The following is a 12,642-nucleotide window of genomic DNA, read 5'->3' as shown; positions in this document are numbered from 1 at the left end:
CATTTTGCATATTCTTTGAGGTTTTGTGTCCTTGGTAGGAGAGGATCGCTAACGTTGCATTTATGAGGCAAAATGGAGCTAAATGGATCGCATCTTATGACCAAGCATCCAAGAGGAGACCAACACTAGAGGCCTAAGGAAATAAATATAGTGAAATGGGCAATGATGAAAAGATCCTTGCATCCCCAACACAATCCTCACGGATTATTAAGGAGCCAAACAAGAGAACAACTCTGTCCAACGATCCGAGCGGCCCGAGCTCAGGACGAGCGGATCAGAGCAACGATCCCGAGCGTCCCAGAGCTGGATCCGAGCGTACCACAGGCATGATCCGAGCGTCTCCTGGACGATCCGAGCGGATCTTCTTACAGGACAGCCCGTGCTTCAGGTGAGGACAAGCGGATGCTGGTGGGAATTGCAAGCATGATCCGCGCATGTCCCTCGGGAGTTGCATTTCCTCAAGATTCTCTTAGGGTCTTAATAGTCATTTAAGCCCTTAGTAACCCTAATCCTTGTACTTAATTCTAGTATAAATACCCCTTTGTACTACCTAGGTTATCATGAAGCTTTAATCAATTCTTAATCCATTCTTAATTAAGTTCTAATCATCTCTTAATTTAGTTGTAATACATTTCTCAATATTAATCACATTGTAATATTTACTTAATTCTCTCAACTGTTCTTAGTTTTATTTGGGTAATTAGAATATTATTGGGGTTTCTTGGAGGATTGACAACCTTCCATCAATCAACAAGTACTTCTATTATTATTTGCTTTATTCTTTGGATCATCTCCATAGGTATAATTCCTTTTTACCCTTGTTTAATTATTGTTAATCACATCATTATTCATCATGTTTTGCTTTGTTAGTATGATTGTAAACCTTATTAGCATGCTAAACTTAATCATGAGTAAGTAGTTCTTTAGCTATGGTTAATGGAGAATTAGGGGAAACAAACATGGGATTTGATCTATGCTTAATCTAATATGTTTTCATAATTAATTTGCTTGTTTGTTGTGATTTCAACCTGTGCACATGTTATGCTTGATGAAATGAGAGACTATGAATCCTTGCATTTTTAACCCATCTCCTATCTTTTCAATGAGGCTTGTAAGACATAAACCAACTCGAGCCTCATTAAACCATGCATAGAGTTTAATAGGGGGAGACTAAGTCGAGTTGTAGGTGCTGTACAGTCTAGACGACTCGGCTCCGGGACCTAAATTCTCCTAGGGATTTTAAGATATACACTAACTCGATCCCATCACAACAATAAGTCCTTGCATCTATTTGAGAAGATGTTTGTATAATCTATTTCCATGAATCCCTTATGATCTCATGACACCCTAGTGCTTTTAATCAATCGTTTACGACCCCTTTACTTGCTTTACTTAATTTACATTCATCTTGTTGATTAGTTTAAACCACATCTCATCCCAACCCAATTTGTGACACCATAAGACATAGCTTTTTGCAGTTGAAAATCCTACATCAATACCCATTCCTTGGGATCCGACCTTTATTTACCTCTTTGATAAGAGTAGTTTGTGAAGTTATAAATATTATTTTGGTTGGTAGCTTTTGACGATGAGTTTTAACCGAGCCAAAAATGGCGCCGTTGCCGGGGATGGTGTTCAATTGATTTGATTTTCATTAATTGTTTATAGTTGTCTCTTTCTTTACCTTGGGGAAGTTAATCTCCTCAAGGTTGTTCTAATTGTTTTCGAGTTGTTTGATATTTTGCATGACTACGAGATCACAAGGTAATTTATTACCTATTGATTTCAAGATTGAAAGGACCTTAACCAACAATAGAAGAGTTGCTAGAGGTACTTCGAGAGTTGTAGTTATTGGTGAGATTGTGGACATTCAACCAAATAACATTGAGTTGTCAACCCTTTTGTAAGAAAAGGAGAGGAAAACCCAATTCAAAACCCACCACAAATTCAACCTACAATGCCTAATTTTTCATCACATTCCGTACCAACCAAGGAGAACCTACCAAACGGTACTCCTACATCACCACATTTAACCGATAATTTCATTGCCAAATCCGCATTCATACAATTAGTTGAGAGAAGTTAATTTGTAGGGTTGCCTACTGAAGACCCTCATTCACATATGGAGACTTTTTGTGACTATTGTGATGCAATTTATCAATCCGGAGTTAATCAAGACCAAATCCGATGGGTATTGTTTCCTTTTTCTTTGATCGGTACCGCAAAGCAATGGCTGAAGAGCCTAGATAAGGCTACCCTTGGTATTTATTCATGGAAGAAGTTAGCACTTGCCTTCTACAAGAAATTCTACCCTCCGGAGAAGACTGATATGTCCAGAGCCCAAATCACCGGGTTCAAGCAAAGGGATGAGGAATCATTATATGAAGCGTGGGAGAGATTTAAGGACACTTGCCGTTCTTGTCCACACTAAGAACTTAGTGAGTTGTTCCTTGTGCAACAATTTTGGAACAGCCTATATGAAGACTCCCGCAATGTTCTTAATATGGGATCCAATGAGATGTTTACCGAAGTTGATGACAATAAAAAATGGGCCAAAATCGAAGAGATGGCAGTTCATAATTCCCAATATAGTAGGCCTCGAAAGGCCACAAGAGGAGGAAAGCATGAGGTAGATTCCATCACTCAACTGGGTGCTCAACTAAGTGCTTATATCGACACCATCAATTTGAAGTTTGAGAAGGCCATGGCTAAGCTTGACGAAGCTTCCAAATCACCCAAACAACATGTTAATGCTATGGTGGCATCATCCTCAATTCCAAGTGGAGTATTTGAAAGTTGTGGAACCTTAGGACATGATCAAAGCGAATGTAGGGGAACAAATGGATAAGTTAATGCTTTCCAAGCATACAAGAGTGGCACCCCATATTCCAACTACTATAATGAGAACACCAAATTCCATCCAAATCTTTCATACAAGAGCCAAAATGTCCAAAACCCCCAACCCACATATACCCCACCTCCAATGAGAAACCAAGCTCAAAGACCCTTTTCAACCAAACCCAAGGTTACCAAAATCGACCTTCGTACAACCAATCAAATGACCAAAGCGTTGACGTTCAAAAAGTGGTCCTCCAAATGCAAAAGAACCAACAAGAATTTTTCACCCAAATGCAAAAAGATAGCCAAGCTAAAGAGATCACCATCAACAACATTCTTGCCCACGCCAAAATGTTAGAGACTGAAATGACTCAATTAGCATCTTCTAGTTCTCAAAGACAAAAGGGGCAATTACCGCCTCAAGGTAATCCCCTGAGACATGACACGGTTAGTGCCATCCATTTGAAAAGTTGTACAAGATATGAGGGGCCGAAGAGGCCAATTGATGAAGATATTGTGGATGTTAGTGACAAGAAAAGAGTTGTGGAGAACTCTAAGGAGGTAGATCCTACCACCAATGAAATTTTAAAGAAAAAGAATGAAGAGAAGGCTAAGGAAAAAGAGCCTATTGTGATTAGACTTCCATTCCCATGTCGCCAAGATAAGTTTAAGCTTGATGACCAACTTGGAAAGTTCATGGAAATTGTGAAGAACTTAGAAGCCTCGATCCCATTCACGGAATTGATCAATCATGTTCCGGCTTATGCAAAGTACATGAAAGATATTCTTACCAAGAATAAATCCATCCGAAAGTTGGAGACCATTGCCTTTACCAAAGTGAGTAGTGCTATTCTTAAAGGGAGTTCCCTTTCAAAGCTCAAAGATCTGGGAAGTTTTTCTATTGCATGTACCATTGGCGACACTACAAACAAAAAATCGTTATGTGACCTTGGAGCAAGTGTAAGTGTCATGCCATACTCGGTATGTAAGAGGCTAGGAATGGGAGAGCTTGGTCGATCTGCTTTGAGCTTAGATTTTAGTTACTTGTCTTTAGGAGCACCTTGACCAAAACAATATTTATAACTTCACAAACAACTCTACTACTAGTAAAGAGGCAAGTAAAGGTCGGATCCCAAGGGACGGGTATTGATGTAGGATTTTCGATTGCAAGTAGTGGTGTCTAGGGGTGTTACAATTTGGGTTGAGATGAGAAGATCACTAAACTAAATAACAATTAAAGTAAACAAGCAAGATGACTAAAATGAGATGTAAACAATTGATTAAAAGCACTAGGGTGTCATGGGTTCATAGGGGATTCATGGGAATTGATCATACAAACATATTCTCAAATTATAAGCAAGCAATTATTGTTGTGATAGGATCGAGTTGGTTTATATCTTACAATCATAGGAAGGTTTGGGTCCCGGAGCCGAATCGATTAGATTGTACAACACCTACAAGTCGACTTAATCCTCCCTACTCAACTATATGCATGGTCTAATGAGACTCGAGTTGGTTTATGTCTTACAAGTCTCATTGAAAAGGTAAGTGATGGGTAAAAAATGCAAGGATTCATAGGCTCGCATTTCATCAAACATAACATGTGCATAAGTTGAGATCACAACAAGCAAGCAAATAAATTATGAAAACATATTAAATTAAGCATGAATCATCCCCCATGTTGGTTTCCCCTAATTACCCATTAACCCTAGTTAAGGAAACTACTCACTCATTATCAAGTTTAACATGTTAACAAGGTTGTCAATCATATTAACAAAGCAAAACATGATGAATACATAAAGATGATTAACAATAATTAAAAAGGGATTAAGAGAATTATACCTAATGATGATTCCAAAATAATAATGCAAAGAAAAATAGAAGTACTTGATGATTGATGGAAGGTTGTCAATCTCCCAATAAACACAAATAATCTTCAATTACCCAAAATAAAAGATGAACAATAGAGAAATTAAGGAAATGAGATTTGTATTAATACATGATTAGAAGTTGATTACAAGATTAAAGAGAGATTAGAATAATATAAGCTACACTAAAGATTGATAACAAGAACATGATAATCTAATTAGACTAATGGGGTATTTATAGTGGGGATTAGGTGCACAAATTAGGGTTACTAAGGGCTTAAATGACGATTAAGTCCTTGAGGAATCGCTCCTCTCAAGAAAAGATGCGGGTCTCCTTTTAGCTAGTCTTCCAAAAATATGCGCATCTCAAATGAAGAAAAAAGAGGACATGTCCCTCTGGAGTACAATCCGAGCGTCCAAGGGTCGCGATGGGCGGATTGGGGAGCTTTTGGACGGGCGGCCTGGTGGTAAGGACGAGCATCCTGGGGAGATGCTGGACAGGCGGCCTGGTGGTAAGGACGATCGTCCTGGGTAGCTGCTGGACGGGCGTCCCGATGGTTGAGACGCTCAGATATTGGCTCAGCTTCCTTTTCTTCTTTTCTTTTTCATCATTGCCCATTTACTACATTATGTACAAAGGCCTTCTAGTCTTGTCTTCTCTTTGATGCTTGGTCATTAGATTCGATCAATTTAGCTCTATTTTGCCATGAAAATGCAAGGTTTGCACTCCTCTCCTACCAAGGAAACAAAACCTCAAAGAATATGAAAAACAAAGGACTAAAGATAGAAAATGACCCAAATATGCACTGAAAAGCATAGGAACGAGGCTAATTCGGGGACTAAATATGCTCAAATATTGATCACATCAAATATCCCCAAACCGGACCTTTGCTCGTCCCGTGTAAAGAGGTGACAAAACTAGGACCTTTATTTAAACTATCCTAATAATATAGCTGATATGAGACAATTAGGGGGTCTCACTCCGCCCCTTCAACTCACAACAAGACAACCATGAGGTAGGATGCCTTCTTGCAAGGCAAGGTGGGTCTTGCCAAAATGGCGACACATCCAATCATTAAAGCACACAAAATCGAGTAACGGATGCATCTAAAAAAAGAATACCCACTTTCCTCATCTAAGTGGCGGAAATTATATAAAGGGGAAGCAATTCAAGGGTACACACTCCTTCATAGATATGGTTTCTCCAAACTACTAAGCCTATAAGGATACCAATAAATCACTTCCAAGTTGTGTCAAGCTAGGGTACCTTTGTCCTCAATCGTTAAATGCTTTTGTCAAGAATAGGCTCCCTATGGTGTTAGAAACACTGGAGGATCGCGGAATTCCCCTTCTTGCCTAGACAAGAAGAAGGATCGTCCCCTCTCTACCATGCACGAAAATGGGTACGATGGATAAAGGGATCAATAGTAATTGAGTTTCATTTGGGAGTTTGCTTTTGTTGTTGTTTTCCCCCCAATTTCTTGTGGCATATAACATTTGAGAACACTTTCTTTTTGCCATTTCTTTTGATGCTTGGCTTTTCAATACTTGATAACTTTTCAACTTTTGCATTTTCTTTTGAACATTTCAAAGTCACCCCAATTAGTAACGAGGGTGCCTTATATTTGAAGCATAAGAGTTTTCATTTTTGTTATTATTCCTCTTTTCTTTTGATGCAATTTGCAAACTTTTTTGACTTTTCATTTCATTTCTTGAACTCAAATTTTGAACAATTTTTGTGCCCATTCCCTTTGATGACAAAATGTATGGTAGAACATGGATGAATGATGGTTGCATGGTTTCAAGGGTCACCTTGGAATAAACGGTAGCGAAGGAGTTATCACACCACAAGGTACTCTTGACTAGGCCTTAATCCATGGGTCAAAGGATACTAGCATGGCACATCCTAGAGTGTTTGACAAGTATTGTAACAAGCAAAGTCTTAAGAAGAAAAAGCATCTACTAAGGACTATATACGCTTTTCAAGCTTCCCAAATAGACGGTTTCACGAAATTTTTCCTAAATGCAACTACATGCCATGATGCAACTAACAATTATACAACCTAATGCATATGCTTCTACCAACTAATATGCCAAATAATCTAAATGCAATCCTAAACTCACATTGTTTATAGCGCATCAATCAAAATAAAGCCACATAGTAATTAACATAAAGAGGAAAAAGGAGATTGGAAAGATCATACCATGCGGTCTTCAATACGCTCATGTCTCGGATGTGGCATAGTCAATCAATGTGAAAAAGGATGAACAAACACAATATATACAAAACAATATATACAAATCTATACAACAAAGGAAATGAACTTGTTTTTGGATTTTCAATTTTTCAAATTTTTTGGATTTTTCGAAATTTTTGATTTTTTTTTATTTTGAATAAAAGTCAAATTAGATTTCCCATCCCCACACTAGTATGGGCATTGTCCTCAATGGCCAATACGATAGGAAATTATGCAATGAATATGCATGACTTATAAACTAAATGCAAACTATACTAAGCTACACTACATGATGCATGTGTTTTTGTTATGGCGGAGAGCATAATTTAAATTAGCTCCCAATGCATATGCATGGACTTCCCCAAACCAAAATTGACATTATTTCTAATGTCTTGAATTTCGGGGGGGTTTATGCACATGGAATGCAATGCATGAAACTAAAGATTGTCATTTTGGATTTTACAAGTTGGGAACAAAGATAAAGAACACCTTAATGAAGCCAAGGTGTTAGTCTTCCAATGTTTCTAGGACTCCACAAAATAAATGATCAAGATAAAATAAAAACAAGAGAAGTAGACAACCCATAAGGGAGGTGTAAGAATGTAGGAGCCTCCAAAGTTTGCTAAACCTCACCCATCGTATCATCATCATCATCATCATCTCTTGAGGCATCATCAACCTCCATAGATGTGGAATCATGTCCACTCTCACTTTTACTTGCTTGTTTTTCCTCACTTTCCTCTTCCTCTTCTTGAGCATCTTCTTCTTGAACCTCTTCTTCTTCTCCTCCTTCTTAGTCACCACCCTCTTCAATAACCATCTCCTCTCCACCCGGTCTACCGCCACTAGGAATGCTAGGAAAGAATACTTTCCTATCCGCCCAACTAGGCAAAGGACAAGACGGATCAAGAAGTCCTTGCCTAGCTAGATGTAGGAGGGGCGGATATTGGGCCTTGTAAGCATCCACTCTATCATTGTAATCTTGCTTGTGCATTTCCCTCATGAGTAGTGTCAAGTAATCATTTCCCACTTCGACATCCTTGGGTTTGAACTCTTGGTATTCAAATGGGTAAGGTAGGGTGATAATGGAGGAGGAGGGCTCGGCAATTTCGCCCCTCTGTTGTTGAATGATATACTCGGTCTCTTCCGAGAGTGGGAGAAGGTAGTTCGGTCGGTGAACATTCAATCGACAAATTTTGGAAGGCAAGGTGGAGGATCTTGCTTCATTTGTTAACCACCCATATTTGTCGTCAAGAGTGTCGTGCTTGACCCACTTGAACTTGTGAATCATGGTGTCCATATCAATAAGATGGCCTCCTTTAACCGGCACATAGGTGTGGTTTTTGTTGAAATCCTGGTTAAAATGCTTAGCTAAATGGGTAACTAGTCCTCCATTGACAATAAACGCGGTGCCTTCTTTGCTACAATCGACATTAAGCCATCGTTCAACCAAAAGTCTTAGAGCATTGTATGGCTTGGTAAATTCCCTCCCAATGATCAAGGCCGACTCAAGAAGGATATAATCGATCTTGGTAAGATGATTTGTGTCATTTCTAGCTATTAAAGTATTCCCAATGACCTTATGCCATACTCTAATGTCCGGATGGTGGACTAAGAGAGCACGAAAATCATGAAAGCGTATGAATTTCTTTCCGGAAATTGCCATCCAAAGAGAAGCGGGGTCATACTTGATAGGAGTCTTCGTATATTTCAGGTTATCACTAAGGCCTAATATTTTACCCAATTCGCCATAAGTTATACGTCTATCAACATTTTCAAGACAAAACTCGATGTTGGTTCGAGTCTCCACCCTTGTGACTTTCAAAGAACTTAAAAATTCCAAGGTGAGGGAGGGGTATGTCAATTCTTTCATTGTAAACAATTTACCCAATCCCATAGACTCAAAGAAGGTTTTGGTTTGTTCATGAACACCCAATTTTTACAATGCATCTTCACAAATATACTTAGTAGGCATGATGGTTTTCTTAGCAAAGAGAATGAATTTCTCCCTATGAGAGTCGGAAGTGAAAGTTACCTCCGGATAGTTGGATAATTGTTCAATGACCGGAGTTGTTGATGTTGTAGCTTCCATAGGGGGATCTTGTTGTTGAACCTCCAACCTTGCCTCATGGACTACCAATGCCTTTAACAATTGTTATGCTTGAAGAGCTAGTTGCCTTTTGGAAAGAGTCTTCTTTGGGGGTGCCTTTACCTCCTTTAGTTCTTGCCATTCTCCTTTTCTTGATTACACCAATGAAAGATTGAAATCTTCAATTTTTAGTTATACCCAAATCGATTTAGGATGAATGAATGTTGCTTTGTATCCTAAAAATCGACTCAAAGGTTGAAGATTTTGGTGTTTGAATCACTTGTTGTTGCAAATGGAGTGATTAATTTTTGTTGTGAGGAAGTTTGGATTTGATTTGGTTGACGAAATTTGATTTTGTTGATGGAGAGGATGAGGGTTTTTGGGTTTTGGGTAGTGTTTGTATGCTGAATAAATGAGAATGAATGGGAGAAAAAGGGTTTAAATCAACCGTTATAATTGAAAGTGCAGCGGAGGACGAGCGGACCAGGCATCGGGACGGGCGGATTCTTCAATGTTTGGCTCAGGAAAAGACGCCATAGGACGAGCGTCTTGCTTCTAAGACGAGCAAATTCTTTGTGGAGGGACGAGCGTCTTTCTGGGTGGACGCTCGGATTCTCTTACAAAGAAGATCCCAGATTTTTGCTATTGAAAAGACGAGCGTCTTTTATGAAGGACGGTCGTCCAAAATGAGACGAGCGGATTCACAGCTGAGACGCTCGGATTCTTTTACAGACCAGTTTTTTTGTATTCTGCAGCTCTACCAGACGAGCATCTGGTGACTTTGGACGCTCGGGTTCTTCAGGACGAGCGGATTGTCCGTTTGGCCGCTCGGATTCCTCCTTGACCACACGGATTCAGGTCCATCCGTGGGTACTTCGTAACCCGTGTTATTTTCATTCTTCAATTCTCGTGTTCTTCCTTTTAGAGGCACTACAAAGGCATGAATAGCCTAGGCAATTGCTATCCCCACACTAAGGTAAAGCACTACACATCAATAAAATCATAAGTCCCTCCCTCACTTCTCTCAAGATGATGAATATCTTGATCAAGGCACAAAAATAAATCCAAAAAGGACAAAAATGCAATGTAATAATTGAAATACAAGTTAGAGAGTTAGAATATTTACAAATGGTGGTTTAGGGAGGCATCCACCAAACTCTCATCCAATGTGAGATGTCAAGGGGGCATGTTCAAGGTGTTGTTGATGTTACTCAACACCTTGAAGAAGTAGTCGAAAGCTTGCACATTATCATGATAAAGGTCCTCAATAGATTTTTGCACTTGTTGTTCTCCATGATGGTCTTGGTTCATAGCATTGCCAATATAGGGATTGAATATCCCTTCAAAATCATCATCCCAAAGACCGCAAATTTCGTCTACTTGATCATTAAAAATTTCTTGAGTTAATAGAGACATTTCTCCTTCTTTCTTGTCTTGGCCAATGAGGCCATCTTCTTCACTTGTCATGGGTGAGCTTTTCAAGCTCTCATTGTTGCTATTTCCTTGATCTTTTGATGGAGCATCATCCACTTTCTTTTTCCATTGAAATTCCAACTTCTTCTTATCATCCTTCCGGCTATAGTGATCAACCATAAAACACGGCTCATGCAATCAGGGAGCTCTCATGGTCTTGTAAAGATTGAAAGTGATGGTTTTATCTCCCACTTCAAGGGTGAGTTCTCCATGCTTCACATCGATCACCGCTCCCGCGGTGTGTAAGAAAGGTCTTCCTAAGACAATAGGAATGTTGGAGTCTTCTTCCATGTCAACAATAACGAAATCCACCGGGATGAAGAATTTTCCAATTCTCACGGGAACATCTTTCCATACCCCTAAAGGTGTCTTTGTTGATCTATCCGCCATTTGAAGCATGATGTTGGTACATTTGAGTTCTCCCATTCCTAGCCTCTTGTTAACCGAATATGGCATGACACTAACACTTGCCCCAAGGTCACATAGAGCTTTGTTGATTGTAGTGTCACCAATAGTGCATGGAATGGAGAAACTTCCCGGATCCTTGAGTTTTGGAGGTGAGCTCCCTTGAAGGATGGCACTACTCACCTTAGTGAGGGCAATAGTCTCAAGCTTCCGGATTGATTTCTTCTTCGTAAGGATGTCCTTTATGTACTTTGCATAGGCCGAAACGTGATTGATCAATTCCGTGAAAGGAATCGAGACTTCTAAATTATTCACAATTTCCATGAATTTTCCAAGTTCGTCATCAAACTTAGGCTTAGCTTGGCGACTCGGGAATGGAAGTCTAATCACAATTGGCTCCTTCTCTTTGGCCTTTTCTTTACTTTTCTTTGAAATTTCTTGATTGGTGGGTTCTTCTTCCCTAGAGTTTTGCATAACTCTTTCCTTGCCACTAGCTTCCGCACCTTCATCCTCAACTTGCTTCTTTGGTCCTTCATATCTCGTACCACTCCTCAAGTGAATGTCACTAACTGTTTCATGTCTTGGGGGATTACTTTGAGGTGGTAATTGCGCCTTTTGTCTTTGAGAGTTTGAAGATGCTAGTTGGGTCATTTGAGTTTCCAACATTTTTGTGTGGGGTAGGATGTTGTTGATGGTGATGTCTTTTGCTTGGCTATCTTTTTGTATTTGAGTGAAAAATTCTTGTTGATTCTTTTGTATTTGGAGGACCGCTTTTTGAACATCAAAACCTTGGTCATTTTATTGATTGTATGGAGTTTGATTTTGATAACCTTGGTTTTGGTTGAAAAAGGGTCTTTGATTTTGGTTTCTCATGGGAGGTGGGGTGTATGTTGGTTGAGGGTTTTGAACATTTTGGCTTTTGTATAAGAGATTTGGGTGGAATTTTGTATTTTCATTGTAATAGTTGGAATAAGGGGTACCATTTTTGTATGCTTGAAAAGCGTTCACTAGCTCATTTGTTCCCCTACATTCACTTTGGTCATGTCCTAAAGTTCCACAATTCTCACATATCCCACTTGGGATTGATGAAGATGCACCATGGCATTAACATGACGCTTTGGTGATTTTGAGGTTTCTTCAAGCTTAGCCATAGCCTTCTCAAACATCAAGTTGATAGTATCAATATGAGTACTAAGTTGAGCACCCAATTGAGTAATAGAGTCCACTTCATGCTTTCCTCCTCTAGTAGCCTTGCGAGGTCTACTATATTGTGAATTATGGACCGCCATTTCGTCAATCTTGTTCCAAGTTTGATTATCGTCAACTTCGGTGAACATACCATTTGATCCCATGTTGAGAATGTTTCTTGAGTCTTCATAAAGACTATTCCAAAATTGTTGTACCAAGAACCACTCGCTAAGTCCATGATGAGGACATGAGCGACAAATTCCTTTAAATCGCTCCCAAGCTTCATACAAAGATTCTTCGTCCCTTTGCTTAAAACCCGTAATTTGAGATCTTAACATGTTAGTCTTTTCCGGAGGGTAGAATTTTTTGTAGAAAGCTAGAGCCAACTTCTTCCAAGAGTCAATTCCAAGAGTAGCCTTGTCAAGGCTTTTCAACCATTGTTTCGCGGTGCCAATTAGAGAAAAAGGAAATAAGACCCATCGAATTTGGTCTTGAGTCACTCCAGTTTGTGAAATCGCATCACAATAGTCACAAAAAGTTTCCA

General features: G+C 39.3%; 1 non-coding gene and 1 pseudogene across 1 annotated transcript; one reads left to right on the top strand and one right to left on the bottom strand.

The window, feature by feature from the left end:
* Window positions 1-2,329: 2,329 nt before the first annotated feature.
* On the bottom strand, window positions 2,330-2,436 carry LOC141636571 (small nucleolar RNA R71). Its single transcript, XR_012541177.1, has one exon. It is a non-coding gene; the product is annotated as a small nucleolar RNA R71 (small nucleolar RNA).
* Window positions 2,437-12,329: 9,893 nt separating this feature from the next.
* Window positions 12,330-12,429, top strand: LOC141635006 (small nucleolar RNA R71; annotated as a pseudogene).
* Window positions 12,430-12,642: the final 213 nt, after the last annotated feature.

The sequence above is a fragment of the Silene latifolia genome, chromosome Y, assembly GCF_048544455.1.
Source record: "Silene latifolia isolate original U9 population chromosome Y, ASM4854445v1, whole genome shotgun sequence".
NCBI lineage: Eukaryota > Viridiplantae > Streptophyta > Magnoliopsida > Caryophyllales > Caryophyllaceae > Silene > Silene latifolia.
Note: the sequence above shows the minus strand (reverse complement) of the source record. Positions and strands in the feature narration are given on the sequence as shown.